The sequence below is a fragment of the Pan paniscus genome, chromosome 1 (assembly GCF_029289425.2).
Source record: "Pan paniscus chromosome 1, NHGRI_mPanPan1-v2.0_pri, whole genome shotgun sequence".
Taxonomy (NCBI): Eukaryota; Metazoa; Chordata; class Mammalia; order Primates; family Hominidae; genus Pan; species Pan paniscus.
Genome location: NC_073249.2, coordinates 9,569,191 through 9,594,540, shown reverse-complemented (window position 1 = coordinate 9,594,540; position 25,350 = coordinate 9,569,191). Strand labels below are relative to the sequence as shown.

Genomic DNA, 25,350 nt, shown 5'->3' with positions numbered 1-25,350 from the left:
TATACATGCACATGTAAATATAATATTCCTGCCCCATGTTAGCTATATGACAATAAGAAAGTTCTTTAATTCTGTTTGCTCTCTCTAAGATATGGATGTAAAAGTACATACCTCAAAAGATTGTTTTTAAAAATGGTAAATGGTGTTTAGTATATACAATGACAGATAAAGCTTTCAAGATCTCTAAAGATACAAGTCTTCTAATGATCTTTTTTGACTTTGAGTGACTTACTTCACAAATCAGGCCCCATCAACTCATCATATAATGACTCAGATGGCTGCTAAGAAAACCAATCATAAAAACTTTTATAATTATGGCAAACTGAGAAAAATTTAAATACTGCGATAACACAAATTAGTAGGAAATACACTTATGTATTTTCAGTAAGTTCGTTGTGTCAGTCAATTTGCAGAATTCCTTGGAAAGTGATCATATCTTTTGGAGTTTAAGATATCCATTCTTCCTTCCACTAGAAGCTCTGAATGTAATATGAAATAAGAAAAAGTAATTGAAAAATAACAAAGCAAAACATCACCCTTATAATAAGTAAAGTTGAAGTAATAAAATGTTGGTTTATGTCAGTAGTGAAGTAAGTTTCCTGATACTGAAACTCTGAATTGGATGGCAAAGCTGGACTGGGTCAAGCGTCTCCTTGCAGTGGGGGAGTCTGGTCATAAATGTCTGGAATGAAGGTGCACAGAGGGCATCCGAGACTTTAGGCACAAAAGATTTGAATTTTAAGATGATGTCTGTAGATATATATGATTTATCCCACTGTGGTATTTCGTTGATATAACTGAATTCTGAAGATGATTCTCAAGTAGGCTACCCATTCCCTTCTGAGGAAATCAAAAGGGATATTTATGTTTTTTTAAAAAACAGCAACAACAACAACAAAAGAAAGTTCAGGGTGATTGATATGGTTTGGCTCTTTGTCCCCACCCAAATCTCGTCTCAAATTGTAATTCCCATAATCCCTGTATGTCGAGGGAGGGTCCTGGTAGGAGGTGATTGGATCATGGGGGCAGTTCCCCCATGCTGTTCTTGTGACAGTGAGTGAATTATCATGAGATCTGATGGTTTTATAAATGGCAGTTTCCCCTGGGCTTTTCTGTCTTTCCTGCCACCTAGTGAAGAAAGTGCTTGCTTCCCCTTCATCTACTGCCGTGACTGTAAGTTTCCTGAGGTCTCCCCAGCCATGTGGAACTGTGAGTCAGTTAAACCTCATTCCTTTGTAAATTACCCAGTCTCGGGTATTTCTTTATAGCAGCGTGATAACCAACGAATACAGTGATGCTTCTAAAATGAAATGGTCAGGAGCCCTTGCTCTCCCTGGTGGAAGTAGTAGAGCTATGATAGATACGGAAAATCTCTTTCTGTTATTTTCTCATGTTTGTTACTAACATCAACTGCCCTAGTGGTTTATGAATGGCCAGTTTGTTGGTGTACTCAAATCTATACTAATGCTTGCAGATTGGTTTTATTTGCTTGCAGCTGAGCATTGATTACGGCCATTGTTTCAAATAATTGACAGCCGAGAGTGCTTTACAAATCAAAATCATGAAATGGTACAGGATGGTCCCTTAAATTATATAGTCTGCTCAAAAATGTGAGGGAGTTTAATGTTAAACTCCCAAAAGAAGTAAGTGACTGAGAGGTCACCGTAGTTCATGGAGCACCTTTATTAGATGATCTGAATGACTAGCTTTGAGATGGAGTAAAAATATTTCCATTCCCCTCCCATCTAGAAAATCACTGGCAAACAAAAACAGCGAGAAGTAAACTCAAACTCCATCTTCACTGATACTAGAAGATAGCAATAACTCTGGGGAAATGGGAAGAGGAACAGGTGCTGGATTAAACACAGGCTTACATGTAAGTCTGCAGAGTGAACTTTGAGACTCCTGTGCTCAGCTTCCTTCCCTGCCAGATGACAAAAGCTGGCGGCAATAGTGAGGCTGGGGGAACTTTATCTGGATAACCCGAATCTACCCAGAGAAATGACATCATAATAATGGAGATTAAGTGGCTGCCAGTTAAAAAGGTGACCAGGCCCAAGATCACCTTGTAATGCAAAAGTGGACAAGCATCACCTTCCCACTACACCTTCCAACCAGCTTGTTAGGGCCTGGCCTATAAATAAGAACACCCAAGTTAGTGCAGAGAAAGTTGCTGGGAAGTATTTTAGCAAGGAAACAGTGCAAAAAATATTTCCCAGAACTGGAAGATAGGAGTTTCCAGATTGAAAAGACACGCTGACTGTCCAGCACTTCAAATGAATTCAAATCCACACTGAGGTGCACAGCTGTGAAATTGCAGAGCTCTTTGGAGCCCAGATTGTTTAGTGTAGAGCAGTCTTGGAGATGCATATATCCTCCCTTATACCTCTGGGACCCATTAGGGACACTGACCTGTTTTAAGATGGTTGGATCAGGTCAGAGTCACCACCAGCTGTCCCTTTTTCTGGGAGTAACATTCCCTGTGGCCCTTACAGCACTGTGCATTGTCAAACACTGCATTGGTCCATCTTTTATTCTCACAGTGATCTCCGTCTCCTGCACGTCATTACACTCTCGTGTGCCCAGTCAGCACAGTCCCAGCACATCAGAGAAGTCTCCACTATGTCCAACTCCAAATGAAAGGGGCCAGAGCTCCATCTCCTTTTCTCTTACAAGTAATTTTTGTGCTAACTCATAAATGTAAATAGATGTGTGGGCATTTTCTTTTCTTTTTTCCCCATAGAGTTCAACCTCTTGATACTGGTCAGTGCTTTTGCAGTAGGACTGACTTCTTTGACTTCTTTTCCCAAGCCCTGGCTCAGCCAGTATGTCATATCAACTACCATTTAATTATAAAACTACCATATGCCAGACGCTATGCTAAATAATTCACAGATAATGTCTAAATAAGCTTTACAAGCATCCTATTGGAAAGTTACAGTACTTCCCATTTTAGTTTGGGTTTAATCTAAAGCTGTATTTTTTAGCCATTTTACCACCAAAAGCTTGTGCAGGTTAAAATCTAGGGCTTCCATATATGCAGGGGAATCCAGATGCAGGCACGAGAAGGAGATATTCCTCTACCCATGATGACATTGAGGCCCAGGACAGCCCCAGTGACTGCTGAAGAATCCTTGGACCCCGTTGATAAAATGGAGATGAGATTCCAATTTAAAAGATTTCACAATTTCAGTCCTCTTCTTCCAGACACTGAAGTGGGTAACAGATATTACTAATTTTCTGACTGAAACTGAGAAGTTTGAGTCATCATTTCTAGACTGAATGTTAGTAAATTTTTTGTTAGAATTGTGATATTAATGAAGGTCATGTTGAATGAGCTTTCCTAGTTCTGTATAAATTTGCCTCATGATAATATACATCTTTTCCAGCTAATGTCCATCACAACTAATAATCATTAGCAATCAGCAAACTCATAAATGTTTGTCCCCATTGCTCTTTGAAACTAGTTCATTTAAATGATGATTTCTGTTCTCATTAGGTATTTGCCATATTGTAACCTTGTTCCCAAGGATAACAGGGTTTTATAGTTTATTTGAACATAATAATACTCTCCTAGTCAAAATAGTTAAGTAATAGTGACACTAAATGTCAGCTCTTAATGAATGTGACATGGGATGCATATGAAACATATTTCATTTAAAGCGATTATTTTTATTTCAGAGAAAAATGCAATCATGTTATTAAGGATTCCACAAAGCACTTCAAAGCAAAGAGAGAACTTTTATACTTTACATGTAGCCTTCCGTTGTCTGTGATTGTTTATATCCCGCTTAGAATTTAGCTTTCCTTCCAATATTCTGTTTCTTCTCTAAATGTTCTCACCTCATCTTCACTTCGTTGAATATCCTATTTATCCCTAAGCTTCCAGGGGTTCTTGGGCATTCGGACGGTTTGGCCTGGCCCTAGTACTTAGGGGTGCACATAGTACAGACACCTTTCATACCTTCTCTTCCACGCCGCACTCCTCCCCATCACCATGAGGCTGCCTAGTTCCTCGCATTCTTTTTTTTTCCCCTACCATTTAGTGCCAACTTTTTTGCAACTTTGGCTGTCACTTTCCCTTTTTCTCCTCTAATCCTTGCTTCTACCTTTTCAGTGCTATACCAGTTTGATATCCCAGCAGTTTTACTGAGTTCCTTCTGCGTGAAGAAAATCAAAGAGATGAGGATGCTGAGTAATATCACCTTAAAATGTCATCAAGAAAAGTTTCTCTGTAGAAAGTTACTTTAATTAGTTTAACATTGATATGTCCCAGGGCCAAAGCCTTGACCCTGGTTCCCTGGAATGTCATGGGAAACTCTCTTCCCTAAGCCATATTCTTTCCAAACCAGTTACTAAAGTCTTTTAATTTTACATGAGAGTTATTGGAATAAGAAAAAAGTTCTATTTAGTGTGCATAGCCTATATTGAAATCAAATGATCCTTAATATGCATAGTCTCATAGAACTATGTAATGTATGCAGTGTAGATTTCCATAGACCATCCTCTTATCCCTCTAGTTCTGCCTGCTGATAGGTACTCCAGCCAAGATCGTTAGCTCGTCCCAGGTCCCAGGGCAGATCTCTTCACTGTATTGTTCTCTTTTAAACAATTTCACAAAAAGCAAGCATTTTGTGTGTATATATAGTATAATTATGCATATATTAATCATGTTCTTTTAAATTTTGCATTCCTGAACCAGTAGTTTTCATATCACTCTTTTTCCTTAGCTTTATCATCTGGACCTTGTCTTCCACACTAGGTCCCCCATCATACCTTAGAAAGTTATTTCTTGATCTATTTAGTAATTTCTCTATTTAGTTAGTTTTAGTGGTAGAGGCTGGATCTGGTCTCTTGTCTCCTGATCTAATGCTCTTTGCCCTGTACAAGGATGACCCTGAAATCATCTCATCTAAAAGCAATGCAAGCAGACTTACCCTGCAATTGAGGGTTAGTCTTTTCTTTGTACACAGATAGTTTTTGGTTAAGGGAAGAGATATTTGTCTGTGTTTCTTACCCCATTTGAGTTTATTCTCAGCTGAGCTGCCAAAATGATCCTTGTAAAAGCTCAGCCAGAGAGTGATACCCCTATACTCAGATCCCTGCATTGTTCCCCATTTCACTCAGAGAAAAAGCCAGAGTATGTACAGGTCCAGAGGCCCAGCGTGGTTTGGATGTTCATTTCCCAGCTGCCCTCCTCTCCTTCTTTCTGTCTTCACTTATCTCCAGCTGCGCTATTATTCTTGCTGGTCCTCATTTGGGCCACACCAGATTCCACCCTGGGGCCCTTGCTCCAGCGCTGGGCCTGGAGCACTCTTCTCGGTTATGCACTGGCCGGCTCCCTCACTACCTTCATGTCTTTGACGGAATCTCACCCCTTTGCCAGGCCTACCTAGACTACCCTACTTAACAGAGCAACCTGTGCTCCTTCCTCCCTCCTGCATCCAGGCATTCTTGGCATAATCAACTTATTCTTTTTTGCCTTATCACTTATCAGTTTGAGGCATTCTTTATAAGTTACTTTTTACTGGATTTATTGTTGATTATTTTATTCCCTCCACCATATATTACGTTCAATGAGGGAAATAATTTCCTTCTTCTTCTTTGTTTTCCCTCGTGCTGCTCCTCCTCCTCTTCCTCCTCCTCTTCTTATTTTCTTCTTCTTCTAACCTAGAATACCCTGTGGCATATATTAGGCATTCAAAATTATTTGTTGAATGGAGGTAACAATCTTTTATTTTATTTTATTTTGAATGGAGGTAACAATCTTAATCAATGATTTGGCTCTAATGTTGTCAACAGAATAGACGGCACCATTTCAAGAATTACTAATGCTGATTTTATAGTGGTAGAATCTATGTCCTGATTCTGATGTAAAAATAAATATGTTGGTAGAGAAACTTTAAATCTCATACATCCTATGATAAGGATTAGAGGATTTAAATTAAATAGACTCAAGTCTTGTTTTGTTTTTTCCAACTGGTATATTATTTGTGTAGGTAAGTTTCTCTTTTTGTAAAAATGCCATTTAAATAAGAACCTCTACGTATTAGCACCTTCACATAAAAAAAGGTGAAAATCTCTGAGTAAGATAGGACAAGGAAGTGGGAGTGATTCCTCTTTCAGTTGAGCAGCCTAAAGGGTTGTTGAGGGTGTTTCTTATACCTCCGGCTGACTAAAGCCATTAGTCTGTTGTGAATGAAGAGAGTGAAACTTCAAGTCCTAATAAAGCTCAGGGACAACCCAAATAGTTCATATTCTTTTATTGTTAATATCTTACAAGATTTCTAATGCAAGAACCACAGTATTTGTTTGGCTTACTGTGTCTCTGAATTAATAGGGGTTCATGTTTTCTCCTAGGTTGAGCCAGTTTTTTTGGGTTCTGTGCTAAAATACGACTCCATTCTAGAGGCTGGGAAAACTATGCAGTATTTGAGCCAGAGTAGACCTTGAAGGGCCCAGGAAGGTGTCCAGGGCAGCACAGACAGCTCTAGTCAGTGACGGTCATGGGAAGTCATCAGTCAGGCCTGAACAGGGGCTGGAGAACATGTTTGCACTCCTACAGGTGTGTATATATAGAGATATATATACACACACAGGGTTATATATAATGGTAAAAAAAACACGTAAAACAAAATTTACCATTTTAATCACTTTTAAGTGTACAGCTAGCTTGATAGTGTTACATACATTTCACATTGCATGCAAACAATATCTAAAACTTTTCATCTTGTAGAAATGAAACTCTATACCCATTAAACAATAACTCTCCATTTCCCTACCTCCCCTACCCCTGGTGACTGACCACTATTCTACTTGCTGTTTCTATACATTTGACTACCAAGTCATGAATTTGACTACTCTAGGTAATGGAGTCCTGTAGTATTTGGCCTTTTGCGGCTTGCTTATTTCACATCACATAATGTCCTCAAGCTTCATCCATGTTGTATCATATGTCACAATATTTCTCGTTTTTAAGGTTGAATAACGTCCATTGTATATGGATACCACATTTTGTTTATCCAGTCATCCTGTGAGGCTAGAACCAATAAAAGCTGTAAGACTTCCTAAACCCTCTACTCCCTACCCATCCCCATCCCCAGGGATCATAAGTTAATGGCACTTACACATGAAATTATAGTGGTTATAGAATGTACTTGAGATTGTTCAAAAAGTGACAAGAGAGCATTAGCATGATTCTTACTGAAAATTGGGAATGAGAGTATTAACTATTGAACAGTTTGGCTCATGAGTGAATATGAAATTTCAACATTTCTGGCCAGGCACGGTGGCTCATGCCTATAATCTCAGTGCTTTGGGAGGCCAAGGCAGGAGTATTGCTTGAGGCAAGGAGTTGAAGACCCATCAGGGAAACAGCAAAACATCATCTCTACACACACACACACACACACACACACACACACACACACACTAAACAAACAAATCAGCCAGGCATGGTGGCATGTGCCTATAGTCCTAGCTACTTGGGAAGCTGAGGCAGGAGGATCATGTGAGACCTGGAGTTTTGGGCTGCAGTGCAGTGACCTACGATTGTGCCACTGCGCTGCAGGCTGAGCAACAGAGCAAGACCCTATCTAAAAAAAAAAAAAAAAAAAAAAGAAAATCACCATTTCTGCACAGCTACCGCAGACTATAGGTGTTTCATCAGAGTAAAGAAACCGACAGTTCTCTGAAAAGCACACACTGTGCTACCTGCAAGCACGACCCTTCCCGGTAAAGGTTAAACACACAATAATTTCAGCTTTAAAGCTAGCCTACTTACTTCTCCATATAAAAATATTTTCAAAAAGAAAAAATAAATTGTAACAAACAGTTCAGAATTTTCTAGACCATTTGAAGTCTTTAGGTTGAAAGTGGAGTATTATAAACTTTATCTGTTTCTGATTGCTTCCCCAGAATTTGTAAAGGACTAGAATCCAGAAGCTTCTAATAGATTTCTGACTAGATTTTTTCTCTACTTGTGTTGTCTACTATTTTCTTTCTCTTCCCCATTATCCCACTCTCCCAGCCTTTTCCTTCCTTTCCTTCCTTTTTCTTTTCCTTCCTTCCTTATTTCCTTTTTTTTTGATGTTTATTCACTGATAAGGTTATGCTATGACACATATCCTTTTAATTTTTTTAAATAAAAAATATTTTTGTAATCGTTCAAATTCATTTTGAAAAACAATAAGGGACAATAAGATGTTCATTGAAAATACGTAATGACTGAAGTTCTCATATCTGAGACAAGAATGAAGTAAATATATAAAGTGTGGTCGGGATTGATACACAGTCTTCTTATGTGTGGAGGCCAAATAACAAATGTTTCACTACCATGCACTGTCCCCTCTTCTGCCTCGCAGGAGCAGAATGATTGCTCATAACAATTCTTAACACTGTTAACAGGTATTTGGGTTTCACAATAATGGTGGCTGCAGAGTACAAATTACTTAATCATTTTGCATTGGTACCTGTTCCATTATAGAATCCTGCATAAAATTAGTCACATTTGAATATGACATCCTAAACATTTTTCCAAATTTTATTTCCTATCAGATTTATGTATTGGTTGCCATTTCAAATATGTTCAGACCATGCATTATCTTGAAGGAGGCAAGTCCTGTTTGTAACATCTTCACTTTCCTTGTCACTGGCATCCTCTAAATTGCCCATGGCAAGCATATGGATCCCCCAAGAGAATCATTACACTTCCAGCAAAACTCTATTTATGAAGGAAATGACAGACGTATTAATGGGAAGACATTAATATTTGAGAAGGCTTATTAGGTCATTCTTCCCAAGAATGTGTGCATTTTTGTAATGGTCAATGCTATAAGCGTCAGGAATGGAAAACTAATGGTTTGATTTTCAGTGCCTATAATGGACCAAGGAAACAGGACTTTAATAAGGTGTAGGTTTATGAGAGCCCCAGAGTCATATCACACAGACCATTGTCTCTATAGAAGGTCAGTTAGGTCAGTCAGTCAGTTTTGATAATTTATAGCTCCATCTGTGTGTGCAGTTATATTAAATATGTTCATGAATCTGTGTCTTGTGGCTTTGCAGTTAATTGTTCAAGAAACCTTTGGCACATTTTTGTATTTTATACATTTCATATTTTTACATTCACCACACTATTTACTGAGTTTTACAGAGATATACTACATATATTTCAGTGATACCACTTTGTTCAGAAAAATTGTCATCTTATTTGTCTTAGTTAGCTCTGAGTAACTGAATTTTTCCCAAAAATCTACAGGTCAAAATTTACTATTATGGTCAATATCTGAAAGCTCACCCTGGAGAATCTGAAATAAATTCCCAAAGAGGCACTTTATCATGTTTTAATCAAATGGTAGTCTTTGGCATTTTAGTGTATAACCTCTTATGTGACTATTTTGAAGATGACCTAACTTGCCCGAGTGTATAGATCATGATGTGTCTGATTTAAAAAATTTAATCTTCTTATCCCAAAGTATGTCCTCCATTAATTACTATCTTTTTCAGCATTTCCCATGCTTGAATGAATGTCAAAATCACCTGAAGAGCATTTTACACTAAAAGATCACTGGGACTCCACCCGGTCCCCAACCCAGAATCTCCAGGTCTCCCACTCAGGATGCACAATTGTAGTGAGTTCCCCGAGTGCTTCTTAAGCAGCCAGCCCAGCACCTATTGCTGGACCATTAAGAACCATTCATCTGCACCATTGCCCAAGTTCAGACTTCCTCATTCACTTTAATTTAGGATTTCTTGGTAGGAAGGGAGAACATGCAGCATACGGTACCATCGTGGACCCTGTAATCTTATGCACATGGCTTTGTTTCTTGAATAGAAATAGTAGTAATATAAAGGAGAAGGAAAAGCCATATGTCGAGGACTTATTATAGATTTATCTATAGATTATAGAAAAGTTATTTTCTTTAAACTTCTAAGTATCCCTATGTTTTAAAGAGAATAGATATTGCTCTCCTTTTTCAGATGGGGAAATTAAAACTTAGGTCTTGTTTACAGTCTCACAGCTATTAGGTGACAAAGTTAGGATTCAAATACGGGCCTGTTTAACATCATTGCTTTTTCATTCTCAGATTGCTGCTGAGTTGCGTGTGTGTGTGGGTGGGTGGGGGGGGAATGTATGTATAAAATACTTACAAAGTTTGCATTGGCAGACATCTATTATGAAGGACCCACAAAGCCAAACTCCTTGTGCTGGTCACCTTTTGGGTACTGACATGATTAATTCTGGATTATTAATTGAATATCATTTACCTTGGTTAACTCTGTTTAGAATGGTTTATTGGCAGCCAACACTATGCTAATATCTTAATAACATTTTCTTATTTAATGCTTACAATCATCCTAAAAGTAGGTAGTATCCCTATTTTATAAATGATGAATATGAGTCTTAGAAGATGAAGTTACAGTGTCACTTAGCAAATAAGTGGAAAACACAAGATTTGAACCTAAGTTGCCTGAGTCTAAAGCCTGTGTGTCTTACCACTTTGCTTTTCTGAATAGAAGTTAGGAGTTTAAAAACTTTACTTTCAACTGTAATATGGAGCAAATTTTGCCAATTATTTATGGTATCATTATTTGTAGCATTTTTCATCTCTGCCATAATGTTGTGACAATAACATAAAAGAATACATGTAAATATCCAACATTTGCAGGATTTTTTAACCTAAGTACTCTGCAAATACATGCAATTTAAAATAACTACAACTTCTAATTTCTTGTGAAAGAGCACAATGAAGCTAAATTGTGTGCTATGTAAAACTATGCTCTATGTACTATGTACTTGGGATCCTATTGGGTAATACAAATTATGGCCACCTACTAGCCTTTATGAAGTTTTCACTTGCACTCATGTTAACACAAGAACTTTAAAGAGGATTTGGAGTGCTCTGTAGGCTTAGAAAAGTAGCAGGCTTACTTTGCTAAAAATAATTATTTTTGACCTATATTATAATCTCATGTAAAAAAGAATCTTTTTTTATATAAAATCAATATACTTGTGGTACTTTGCTTTTGAGAGTTATTTTATCACTAACTCAGTTTTCTTCCTGTAGGAAAACTGTTCACTCAGCCGTTACACTTCACAAGACCCAATTTCCCTGAGAGGCCATGCACAGGGTGGCTTCAGTTGGCAGCCCCTATGCTCATGGGTCTTCCATGATTTCCCTGATTAGCACATCCCTCCTCTGCTCCATACAGGACATCCAACATCTCATTGCACATCATCTTTTGTGTGTTGCAGGCATCTACAACACAACACGTCCCAAACTGAACACGGTGTTTCCTCCCATCCTCTTAAGTTGATCTCTCCAATACCATCCTCATCCATGGCATCATCTTCTCTTTCCTGGGTTACTAAAACAGCATAATAGCTGGCCACTTAACTATGTCACTCCCCTACAGAAGGCATTCTTCACACAGTGACTAGCGTGAAATTTCCAAAATCACATGGGATCAAGCCGTGAGTTTGCTCAGAACTCTCCAGTGTCTTTCATTAGGATAAAATCCACGGGCTTTAATTTGATTTATGAGACACTCTCTGATCTGGTCCTCAGTGAGCTCTCCAGAGTCATAGAAGCTACTCTGCCTCTTCCCTGTTGCTCTCCAGCCAGTCTGTGCTCCTCTCAATTACTTGGATGTGAGTGCTCACTCATACCTGTGCCTTCAATGCCAGCCACCATCTTCCTTGTCACCCAATCAGTGGAGCTTTCCTCACCATGGACCATGTGAAGTTCCCTCACCATGCTTTAGAGCAGTTGATAGTTTAGTATCTGTTTTCCTTGAAAGAGCGAAATTCTGTGTGGGCTGTGTGGGCAGGTCACATGTATGAGTGAACCATACGGGAAGGCAGTATGTTAATACTATTTGTGTATTTTGTATTAAACATGCATATGTACTTGTAGACAACTTAATTACAAATGATTCATTGAGTGTATGAAATGTGGAAATGGTGAAATATATCACCAGTCTCAAAAATATTTGTTATGAGCTTATTAAATACTAGACACAAGAAATAATGCATTCATTCAAGAAATAGTAAATGTCTCTGCTATGCCTGGCAATGTGCTAGACGTGAGAGCTATAAGGCACAATCCATGTCTTCAAAGTTTTAGACAATGTAGTTGGGAAGACGGGACGTCGACACAGAGAGCTATGGTCATGCAGGTCAATTTAGTATAGAGATACTTAGTCTAAGAATTTACTCTTGCTGGTTAGTTACTTAGGTAAGAACTGCTTTGAATGTAAATTTACTAGTTCTGACTTGCTTTTCTCTCCCTTTTCTCCTTCCCCACACCCACTTTTCTGAACAGAAATATAAGATTTATTTAATTTAGTCCATTTGGCTTCATGACAGCAGAAAGTCATCAGCGTAATCACCATAAAAGGACTTTGTTTTATTTTTTATCACCCAGCACATTTTTATTGTCAGAATAGTTACTAATCATTCATTTTTATTTACTCTAGCTTGGGAAGTTTTGCAAAACTCTTGTGACTATTTAGAGAAAAAAATGCTTTAAATTATGAGTTTTATCCTACCCTGCTGGCCAGTGAACACACCACAAACTTAAACCTCATGATTCCATTAGATTAGGCGTTGAGGAATAGAAAATACCTGCTTTGCCCCTTGTCAGCTGGGGGACCACAGGAGTCCTTCACCTCCTCCCAGACTTTGTTCTGCACCACAACATCAGAACATGGTTGTATTTTTCTCATGTTGGATTCGAATTAGTCATTCTTCTTCTTCTTCTTCTTTTTTTTTTTTTTGACAAAGTCTTCTGAGACAGGCTAGAGTGCAGTGGTGCGATCTTGGCTCACTGCAACCTCCGCCTCCTGGGTTCAAGTGATTCTCCTGACTCAGCCTCCCAAGTAGCTGGGATTACAGGTGTGTGCCACCATGCCTGGCTAATTTTTGTATTTTTGGTAGAGACAGGGTTTTGCCATGCTGGCCAGGCTGGTCTCGAACACCTGATCTCAAGTGATCTGCCCGCCTCAGCCTCCCAAAGTGCTGGGATTACAGGTGTGAGTCACTGCCACTATGCTTTGCCTAGAATAATTATTTTGAGCGGCTGAGATAGAAAACAAAGATACAGCTGATTAGCATCCATAAACTCTTGGGCTTTTTAAAAATGAGGATTATTTTATAGCTTTGTTAAACTAAATTCAAATATTTTAAGTAGTGTATTGAAGAACATATCTAAGAAAAGAAGAGAGGTAGGATAAGAATAAACATTAAATAGACTGAAGAATGCTATGACATAACAGATGAATTCTTTAGGAGCTAATGAAAGTGCATAAAATGCTGGGTTGAGGATTCGAGTCTTGGGTGGCTTGGGATTCAAGGGATTTTCATTAGAGTCCAGATTTAGCCCCCACAAAGTGCCAAGTGTGGTGACCATCTTCCCCACTTAACTCAGAATGTGTCTCTTCTAATTTCCTTCCAAAGCCAGTTGGAAAAGCGTCTGTTGGTTATATGGACATTGTGTTGGTGAGCACACATAAACTGTAGTTCTTCCTGCTTACAAAGCTCATTAAGAACTCAAATTCATGTTCACTGAGATATCAGTATCATAATCCTAAGATACAATTAATTTTGTAAGCTTCTAAACTAGCTTCTGGTTAGAGTGATTCAAATAATTTCATGATTTGCAACTGGAAGAGGCAACCATTCTTCAGGTGAGCAACAATTATATATATATATATATATGTATACACACATATGTATATACATATATACACATGTATACATATACATATATGTGTATATATATACTTTTAGGCACATATTCACGTGCAAATACAGTTGAGGAGCTTTTGATGCTAAAAGGATAATAATCTGGAAATTCTATTTGAATAATGACTGGTTGTCCTTCCTTTCTCTTGTGATTATAAGTTTTCTTATGAGCTAGGTGTTCAGTGCCTTTATGGGAGTCACCCAGCTGGTTAGGAGAGAAGTGTGTCCCCAGTAGGTGTGAGTTGAGAGATGTTTAAGCTGAGGTTGGTAGGCAAAGATTTTGAGCAGTTGTATCTAAGATTAAAGGAAATTACTAAGATTACTAAAGGAAGTGAAGATGTGATGCATGAATGGAGCAGAACATCCTGTACCCTTTCATGGATTAGAGATGTGTGGAAGAAACACCTCCCCTTTAATCATGTTGTCATAAAGGGTAACCGTCAGCCTTTCTCTCCATAGCAGTACCTGAGAGTGAATACCCAGCTGAATGGTCCAGTGTAGCTGCAACTAACCATCACAGTTTGAGATGGGCATAAATGCTTGGCAGATATACTACTACTCTCCTTCTCAGACTGAATATTGTAAAAGTCAATGGACATTTGTATTTCAATACATCCTATACTTTAAGCAGAGAGATAAAATATGAATTTTAAATGGCCAAAGCAGGGTTAACTTGGTTTGTAAAATATAGTCACCATCTTATACAGAATTTTGCAGAGCATGCAGTGAGAAAGAAAAACAAATAGATGAATATGCACTAATTATTTCCTAAGCATTTTGCTTCAACTAAAAAAGATTCCCCTGCAATGTCAGTTTTATTTATCATTCCCATTTTAGAGATGAGAATACTTTGCTCCAGTTGAGTAACATAATTTTGCCTAGGGGAACTCAACTAATAAATCATAATGCAGATCTTGGTTTAAGGTATTGGAAATCCATCCACTTTCTACTCTTCCATGCTGTGTCTCTGAAAGAGTAATTTCTGTCCACTCCCTGCCCTCCCGTGGGAGGCAGACAGGCCCAGTAACCTCTGACATCTGTGAATTAATGTGCCAAACATGTTTAGATTTTTTTATAAAACAATATCTGAGGCTAAGCTGAGTCAGAACTGACTGAAAATTATATAGGTGTTTTTTGTTTTTTGTTTATTTTTATTTTTTATTTATTTTTTGCTGCTGTCTTTTTGTGGATGTTAGCTCTGGAATTACACCAAAGCTTATTAATACATAACTGTGGCCTGTATGAGCTGTACAGGTCTTTATGTGAAAATTGTGGAGGTGAGCTTGGACTGCAGCCTATTTTTTTGCAGCATGGAAGTTTCTCAAAGAAAATGTCAGGGCTTTGAATACTCATGAATCAAAACACAGACAAAAATAAAATTTTAGATAACTCTTGGAACCCAAACTAAAGGCCAGAAAATAATCCCCCTTCCCATTCTTCAACATTTCAAGGATCTTATGCTTATATCTACCATTAATTTATTTTTAAAGTACTCAGCTGTTCTTTTAGAAATATTTCAGTTCTTTTTATTTTATATTCTGGGATGTTATAAAGCAGATATGTTGCATGCTTCCTCCTTGTTTCTGTGGGGAAATTATAATTTTGACACTCAGGGAAAAAAAAGTGCTATAAGACTCTAAATTTCTTTCAGTGAGTTATAATTATTTCCTGCACTTTATGTGATGTTTCCTGAGCTACACCCAGTTCTAGGATTGATACTAAAAGTTTGGATTGCCAACTTTTTGCCTCTTCTTTCTAGATTCTGTCTGGTAGAGACCAAGAGAAAAAAGGGAAAGTTGAAGCTTTAACTGTATTACTGATGGATATTGGCATCTCCCAAAATACAGGTCTTTTGGATAAAGCTGGATTTGAAAACATGGCTGGTTGAGAAATCTGGGCTCCTACTAACTCCTCAAGCCTGTTCCTTCCCATGCTTGTAGAGAAGCTGGAGCCATGTCCTCTTCCCTGAGCCGGGAAAGAGTTGACTTCAGCGCTACCTCACACATTCTGCCACAGGATGATCAGAAATCAGAGCGTGGTGACCTTCCTGGCCACCCTCAGGCAAGCAGGCCCCTGGCCTCACCTCCACGTGCTGTACAGAGCAGTGAGGTAGGTTCTGGTGGCTTCTTGCAGATCCACGTACTTGCCACAGAGAGACAGTAGCATGCTGCTCACTTCCCATTGAAGGGACCAACTCAGCCCTCCTTCCTGTGGTAATAACAAAGCCACATAGAGGCCAGCCTCTTACCAGTCATTTACGTCAGCTTCTTTCCTTTTGATGAAAAATGTGGTAGCAAGAGAGATATAAGCTAGATAGAGAGTCCTCCCCTCCCGCTTTGCCTTCCCCTGCCAAAGACACCAGAAAGAACTTTTTTCTCATCGAGAATTTTCTTCATTTATAAGCTGAGGCAAGAACATCAGGAAGCAGAGGGTTGCCAATGCAGTATGAGGGGCAATTTTAAGCCAACTGTACAATGAAATATAGTGCAGTTGGCAAAACTGATCAAATTACCGGTAGACACTTAATAATCTTTATTTAATGTTTCAGAGTATCTACCTATCTCTGTCCCATACTTCTTCCTTTCTCAAGTTTTCTTAACTCCTAAGCAACGAAGTCATTTTTCCAGGGCTGCATTCAGGAATTATAGTCACCATTACAAAAGTATAGTCTGGCCAAGAGAAACATTTCCTCAGACTTGAATCTAAATAAACTTTCTCATTTGCTAAGCAACAAAAGGAGCTTCATATTTACTTAAATTTTACAGATCTTATTTAACCAATCTGGTTTTCTCACATATGCTAATTATACTTTTATTAGACCAGTAAACAAACTTATGCATTCTGATTTTATTTTCTTTTACAGTTATTTAAGTACAGAGCTCTCTAAAATTTGATTTTTAAACATTCGATCAGACTAATAGATGAGCTACACATTGCTCTGCTCTCCTAATTCAAAGCATGTAGCATATTTTAAATTCCATGCAAATACTGCATAAAAACTTTTGAATACATTATGCCATTTTCTAATTTTAAACAAACTTGATTTAAGCATGTATGCAGATTGTTTCATTTGCTAGCTAGAATACCAACCCCTGCAGCTCCCAGTGAGTAGACGAGTCTAGGGACAGTATTTATGAAACTATTGTTTAGAATATTGATCAGCCTCCGCATGGTTCTGTTGACTGTGTGTTCTGTTAGAGATGAGGTAATGTATCTGAAAGTGCTTCTCTGTATGGGGGTATTTTTATTTTGTTAACAAAGAATTTATGGAGCCCCAGGACGTAGCACAGTGTATGGCATTCAGGAGACCCTCAACAAAGAACTGTGGACTCACTGAATGCTCATTAATTCAATGTATGGCCATAATCAAGCTCTTCATAGAAAAGTTCAGTTCTCCTTTTCATTTTACATTTTCAGATGTTCTATTGCAATCATTCAGTACACAATCATCTTCCTCCTGTGAACAAAAGATGATTTTGAATATTAAAAGAAAATGAAAGATCAGTGAGGCCCTTCAAAACATATTTTTAACTGTCTTATGCCCCAGCGTCCTGCTTTTGTCCTGTGACAAAAGAACCAAAATGCCACTAGACCAGATGCACAAGGTCTGGAAAATGCTGCTAATAACAGGTACAACTTGTGTTTCTGTGGAGTGCTACCATCTACAAAATTTGCATAGACTTTGAATATGTAGAACAGTGGAATGAATAGAAATACATGTATATATTTCTCAAATGTCCAGACCACTTTATAGAAAAGAAAATCACTTGTTAAATTTACCTTGGACCTGCAGGTGTTATAAGAAAGCAAAACTGTTCATCTTAGTGAGTTATGAAGCATCTTTTTTTTTTAGACGGAGTCTCGCTCTGTCCCCCAAGCTGGAGTGCCATGGTGCAATCCTGGCTCACTGCGACTTCTGCTTCCCTGGTGCAAGCAGTTCTCCTGCCTCAGCCTCCCAAGTAGCTGGGATTACAGGCACGTGCCGTCATGCCTGGCTGATTTTTGTATTTTTAGTAGAGACAGGGTTTCACCATGTTGGCCAAGCTGGTCTCCAGCTCCTGACCTCAAGTGATCCGCCCTCCTCAGCCTCCCAAATTGCTGGGATTACAGGCGTGAGCCACTGTGCCCAGTCTGAAACATTATTTTAAATGAGAACTGGAAAAGTATTAATTCTCGTGAATAGTTAATATACTGATTACAATAAGGAACCAAATTTAATATCTACTACATCTCTCAACTGAGTGAAAATAGCTTCCTACCTGTGTAGACATCTTTCTGCCAAAGATAATTTAAGATGCTAATTACAAGCACTATTCATGAAAAAAATCACATATTAGTGCATGGAAATTACATAAAACTATGTGTATACATAGTTTCATATATATATAGTTTTATGTAATTTTCATGCATATGTATAAAACTATATATATAGTTTTATGTAATTTCCATGCATTAATATGTGAAATTTTCTCATGAACAGTGCTTGCAATTAGCACCTATATATATTTATGTAATTTCCATGCATATATATAAAAAAACTATATATATATATAGTTTTATGTAATTTCCATGCACTAATATGTGTCTTTCTTTTTCATGAACAGTGCTTGCAATTAGCACCTTAAATTATCTTTGGCAAAAAGATGTCTACACAGGTAGGAGGCTGTTGATAGTTTTATATATATAGTTTTTTTATGTATATAGTTATATATACACATATGTCTGACTATGCATCTGAAGAACTTGTAAGTCCACAATAGATGCATGATTTTAGAAACAAGATTATGTGTATTTAAATGCCATAAAATGCCTTAGTGATAAATGTAAGTGCTTTTATTTTTTATTTAAAAACCCACAGTTTTAGCATCATTAATTTAAAAAATCTTCCTTTATTTATATTTCTCTCTGAAGTGTATTATAATGTTTGAATGTAGATGGTCTTGGACCTAAAATCGTGGCTGTGATGGATCCACAAGATTCAAGGTCACCTTCGTAGATCATCTAGTCTGTCTCCTTTCTTCTCATCATCCCTCAGGAGGCCAGGATGGTGGATTTGCTCTGGGAATCCCTAGCTACTCCTGGTGTGGAGTAAGTGCTGAATGTTTGTTGATGAAATGATTGAATTTCTTTCCCTCATACTTTCCCTTCAACTTATTCAGTGATTTAAATCAACCATTAAAAATATGTTAAATGCCCATTATATCTCTGGGTATATGAAGACCAATAAGATATGATTCATGTCCTTAAAGACTTTATAGTCTAACAGAAGGAGAGGACAAATACACAAAGAAGGATAATACATCTTACAGATATAAAACAAGTACATTTGGGAACCAAAGGAAATATAGCCAGTTCTCCTGAATGTGGGTATATCCCTAAGAAGATTGCTGTAACCGTTTTTGATAAGATGAACTTTTATAATTTTTTAAAAAGTCTTTATAATTTAAAAAATTAGAGATTAAAAATTTCCCCTATCCCTCTTCTAGCTTCTCTTACCCTTTCTTCAGGAAATTCTTTATATTTTATCCCAATTCTTCATGAGGCATTTTAAACTTGAAGTTCCTTAGTTTCTCCAGGGAAGATAGAAAACATCTGATTGGTATCCCTTATTTAGCAATCTGAATTTTTGGCAGGCTGAATTGCTGGATCAAAACCAAAGAGATTAAATATAACAGGAATAAACATAAAACCCTATATTTAAATTTAAAATGTTATCATACAGATGAAAGACAAGAGAAGCACTCATTTTCATGGGAAAAAAAAAGAAGGTCTGAGGATTTTAGGTGGTTACAAACTCAAATATAATCCCATTGTAGGATATGGCTGTTAAAAACCTAACACAGTCTTCTAGATCTCAGTTGGCATTCATGGAAACAGTCTCCCCATCACAGTAAGTGTTAATGCTCATTATGCTGGGCGCTGGTGAGAACACATGGGAAACATAATAGGTTCTGTGTGTTACATTGAAAGTTATGGAAAGCTGCTTATGAAGAAGACATTCAAATATGTATCTCTAGGCTAGCCCTGGCCTTCTCCTGATCCTCAGTTTTGACCAGCGGCTGTGCACCTTCCTCATTGTAGTTGGTGACAATTCCGCCTCTATAAAATTGCGCCGGTCTCCCTTCCTTCCTCAGGGCAAGCTTCTCTCCTGTGACACACGCTTCCATTACTAGTGTTGGTAATCTAGCCTCCACCCACATGGAAAACTCTGGTTTTCTTTACATCTCCTTCACCTTTGTCCCTGCTTTTCTGACATTTCCTGGCACAGAGACAGGATGTACATACTTCATTGTCTTGCCTATAGCTGGAATCACCTGCGCTTTTGTCTCTTATGTTCAGTTCACAGCTAAGGTGACAGAATTTGGTCACACCACCTTAACGTCCTAAAGCAATGACTGCAGCGGACTGCTTAGGAAGTGTTATTTCTATTTACTTCAAAATCAAGACTATAGCAAAATTCACCATGCATGCCGTCTTTTCTTGGAGATGAAAAAAAAAAAAAAGAAACAAGATTACTCTGAACTAAGATTCGGAAATGGCATTTTAATAGCCACTGAAGTAAATGGATGAGCTGTCAGCTGAAAGTTCAGAATAACTGAGTCCCAAACAAGTATGTTATTGGGCCTTGTGTCTGAGAACACAGTACAGTAACACAGTTGTGAAGTTTTATCGAAGTAGCTGAAGCCTGCTACAAATTTTATGTCCTGCAAAGTGATAGCATTTTGTTTATTTTTATAAGGAAGAAGGGTGTCATTTCTATGTCCTCAAGAGGGAAAGTAATAAGTAACATGGGAGACATTTGGTTGGCTTAGGCCCAGGAAATAAAAGTTCAGAGGCCTTGATTGGCAGGGCCTTTTACTGTTGGTCACTCTTAAGCCCTAGATCCCTAAACTAGAGCTCTGAGCTGGCAGAACAAATCATTCCGTGTTTCCAGAATTCCAGTCTTTTATTTTCTCTCTGGTGAGGTAGATTGCTTTCTGTAAGAGGAGCTTATTCATTTGAATTATGCCTTCTTACCATGTCTTCATTAAAAATACCTAGAGTCCGTGTTACATGACATCCATCCATAGTCTAGTGTCCTAGACATTATAATGGCATAACTATATTTAAAATTGAACTTTACTCTCAGAAATCTTCATTGCAGTGAAGAGGTTTTTGCTTTGTCCCTCCAACATATATCTAGTCTGAAAACTTGTGACCTTATGATATTTTTTCCATTTAAAATGTACAATTTAGTGGTGTTTAATATAACTATCGCAATTAATTTTGGTACATCTCCATTACCCTAAAAAAGAAAACACATGCCTGTTAATAGCCACGTCATTCTCCCCACCTCCCCAGCCTTAAGCCACCACTAATTTTCTGACTCTATAGATATCCCTATTTTTGAAATGTCATAATAAGTGGAATTACATAATATTCCAAAAGACCATTTCATTTCATGGTCTTTTGTGAGTGGCTTCTTTCACTTAGTATAGTATTTTCAAGGTTCATTCCTGTTGTAGCATATATCAGTACTTCATTTTTTTATATCACCAAATAATGTGATATACCACATTTCATTTATGTGGTAAATGAAATACCACATAATATACCACATTTCATTTATCCATTCATCAGTTGGTGGGCATTTGGGTTGTTTCCACTTTGGGACTATTATGAATAACGTGGCTATGAGCATTCATGTACAAGATTTTGTGTAGGTCCATGTTCTCATTCTGTTGGGTCCATTGCATCGTTTTGTGCTTAATCAGTCATTGCTCTCTGTGGTTTCACACTTGTTCTTTTTTGTTGGACTCATGATCTCCCACTCCACCCCAGATCCACTCCTCCCCCGATGCACTGTAGGCTCCATCACCTACCCTGTTGCACAAGCCAGAAACTCACCTATCATCCTTTACACCTTCCTCAACTCCTCATCTTCCACCCTGCTGCAGCCCATGTCTAGCCCAGTTGCAACTCAAATAGAAGTATTCCCCAGAGAAGCTTTGCTGATAAAATCTATTAGGTCATTCATTCCTTATATACTTTACCCCTCTGTTTATGTTTATGGGATTATCTGATTAGTATCTGTTTGCTCACTGATTGACCTTATACTTTTTTAAGCATGATGTAATATACCATGATTGACCTTAAAAACCAAAATTTTATTCTTTACCTAGAGTAACCCTGCCATTTTTTTCCTCATCAGACACTGTCAGCTTTTATGGTGGTGTTCCATTTTGTTTTTGTTTTTGTTTATTAACTGATCTTCAGTGTGATGCCTGAGGCCCTGATTTCTTCTTTAGTTTCCATGATCATTTGGAGCATTGGACCAAAGTAATAATTGGATTCACTTGATTTATTTCTTACGTTAGACCATTTCTTTTTTAAAAAAAAAAAAACTCAAATATTTTATTTCATTTGTCTAAGATCAATGCTGTGATCTGTTTACTAGGCTGTTGTCATTCAATATTTAGTTCACACCACAGAGATGAACTATGACGATGAATATTAGAACTAAGAGTAGTTCAATACGGTAGCAATTCTCAACTTGAGGATACAGTGTCAGGCTCTACGTGAACTACCAGGTTAAACAAAATATCCACTGATAGAGATCTTCATTCTGGCTCAGGGAGAGCAGAAGTCATTAGCATGCCTGACATATTACCACATCTGATTACAAGCTTGTTCAAGAGCAATTCTTAGCACCTATAACCCTTACTCAAAATCAATTGCCATTAAGTTGTAAATAAATCTTTAGAATAGTAATTAAACCCTGATGTTCAAATCCACCGATAAGCAAGTTCATCATTTACTGTGCTATATAACCTCTTTAATTGTGCTCTTAGGCATTTCCCATATCATTAACATCTTTTACTCTCTTTTAAGCTGTATTAATAATTATCATCAAACATGTAATACATCAGAAAGTCTTGTAAAAAATATAAGCAGGTATCCTTTTTTCTCCCTTTTAATGTCTAAATTATTTTGTTAGGTAGAAATTATTTCTGTATTCTGTGTTATGACACAATTTAGCATTATTAGTTTTAACATTTGGAAATCAAAAGTGAAGTACTTCATATTGACTTGTTTGATTTATCAGTAAGAGAATAAAGCTGCATTTTTAAAGCCAGACAAATTTGATAAGCACGATTGTACTACTTGGCAGTTTGTTGACTTTTGTTAGGAAGCTAAAAGTGGCAGCAACAAAGCTTTTCCCCAAATAGGTTGAATTTTCTAAATGTGGTGTGTATCACAAGATGCACTGGCAAAGAATACATTTTGCAAGCTGTTTGTGTTTACGAGAAGCATTGTTTGTATCCATACGACAATATCATTATTATGAATGTAGCTGTGGTATTGTTGCACTAGTATATAGGTTCTAGTCTAAAACCTGTGAATTTGTTGTCACAGAATCAAGTTGTCATTGGTGAAAAGGCTCATTTTAATTTAAAGTCTGCTGTAAGACTGTCTTCACCATCTCAAACTTTTGAGGTGTTTTGAGAAAGTGCAATTTCAGATACATTTGGGGCCACTTCACAGTTTGATCTCTCACTATTTCATTTTTAATAGCTAAAATTCAAATGGCATGCAGAAAACTTCTGGAATATATGGTGAAGAGAAAGTCTTTTAAGAAAGGTAATATAGTAGGCCCTTCATACCCCTGGGTTCTGCATTCATGGATGTCAAAAATCTTTGGAAAAAAATTGTACCAGGCCTAGGCACAGTGGCTCACGCCTATAATCCCAGCACTTTGGGAGGCTGAGGCGGGAGGATCACCTGAGGTCAGGAGTTTGAGACCAGCCTGACCAACATGGAGAAACCTCATCTCCACTAAAAATACAAAATTAGCCGGGCATGGTGGCACATTCCTGTAATCCCAGATACTTGGGAGGCTGAGGCAGGAGAATCGCTTGAACCCGGGAGGTGGAGGTTATGGTGAGCCAAGATTGTGCCATTGCACTCCAGCCTGGGCAACAAGAGTGAAACTCTGTCTCAAAAAGAAAAACAAACAAACAAACAACAAAACGATTGTGTCTGTACTGAACAAGTATGGACTTTTATTCCCTAAACAATACAGCAAAACAACTGTGTAAATAGAATTTACACTGCATTAGGTATTGTAGTTAATCTGGAGATTATTTAAAGTAAACAGGAAGATGTGCATAGGTTATATGCAAATATTATACCATTTTATATCACCGACTTGAGCATCCCCAGGTTTCAGTATCCTCAGGTGGTCCTGGAACCCATCTCCTGCAGATACCAAGGGATGACTGTAGTATTATTTTGAGTAACAGAAAGAAGAGTGTGTCTGCAAAATATTTTCCATGACTTAAGATATTGACATATTCAACTAGATCTCTATTTTTTAAGTTATTTATCTATGCTTTATTTTTATAAAGCACAAAATCCTTGGATTTATTTAAGTATTTGGAAATGATGTATTTCCAAGATGTTTGCTTACTTTCTTTGTGTTATAATAGCATTTTCTAACTTCTCTTTCAATTATCCAATTTGCCAAGCCTGTGAGATTTGTAAGTAATCTTGGGACAATATTCAGTATTCATTCATTTGGGTGGAAGAGATTAAAATTTTCTTTAGACAAACAAGTCTGACTTATTTAAACCATTTCACTCTAAAATGGTACATTTGCTCCAGTGTTGATGAAATTTGGATTGTATACCAGGGGAATATATTCTAATTTAAACATCAATGCCAAAATATAGCTCCATTTTTTATTTTAGTATTTATTTCTTTAATTTTACAGATAGTCCCATAATTCTGAATACTGTTATACCAATCCTTTTTACTATATGTTGTTATTTTTAGAAGACAGAACCTTGCCTAAAACATATAATGTCTTTAGACTAAGAATCAGTGTAATTTCACGCTTCTCATTTTTAATCAAAGCAAAACAAAATCCACTTTTAAGTGTTTTACCTGGATGTATTTATAAAAGTTAAAGTTTGAGCAATTTTGTACCTAACATTTGTTCCATTTCTCTTTTATTAAAACATTTGAGGTCTCATAGAAATAAATCAATGTTGAGATAACCTCTCTAAGGCTGCCTGCTTTTTCATTCTTTAAAACTAGTAATTTTCCATCTCTGACTCTTTACATGAAAGGCATTTACAGCTCCTGGGACATTTCAGCTGTTGACACTTTAGAAACCTCCAACTCTGTGTAGGTGTTTTGAAGTAAATTTGAAACATGGAGGTGGAAGAAAAGCCATATGTCCCTAAAAGTTTTATTTAATTTTTTTTTAAGTGGAAGGAGAGCTGCAAGTACAAAAGGGGAGACCTTCAGCAGCTTGTATGAGGAGCAGAGTCCTAAGAGGAGAACCAAAGAGGTGCCTCTATTATTTAAAAAATTCTCAGCAAAAAGAACAAATCATTGTTTTACTATTTGAAGAATAGGACAGGTTTTAAAAATAGCAAGATAACTATGCCATTTCTTTTCGATGGATCAAAATATATTTCAAAGATAAGTATATACCTGATGAATTTTAATTTTAATTAATAAATTAATTGATTAGTTTTAAATCAGAGAATGGACTCTAGTTTCAATCATTATGCTTTGAAAAGGATGCTTTCTTGTAGCAATGTATATTTCAGTGT

At 37.3% G+C, this 25,350-nt stretch overlaps 1 protein-coding gene across 9 annotated transcripts in view; it reads left to right on the top strand.

Moving 5' to 3' along the window:
* Positions 1-25,350, top strand: part of CHRM3 (cholinergic receptor muscarinic 3) — a 523,502-nt gene that overhangs the window by 182,427 nt on the left and 315,725 nt on the right. The gene's annotated exons all lie outside the window — the stretch shown is intronic.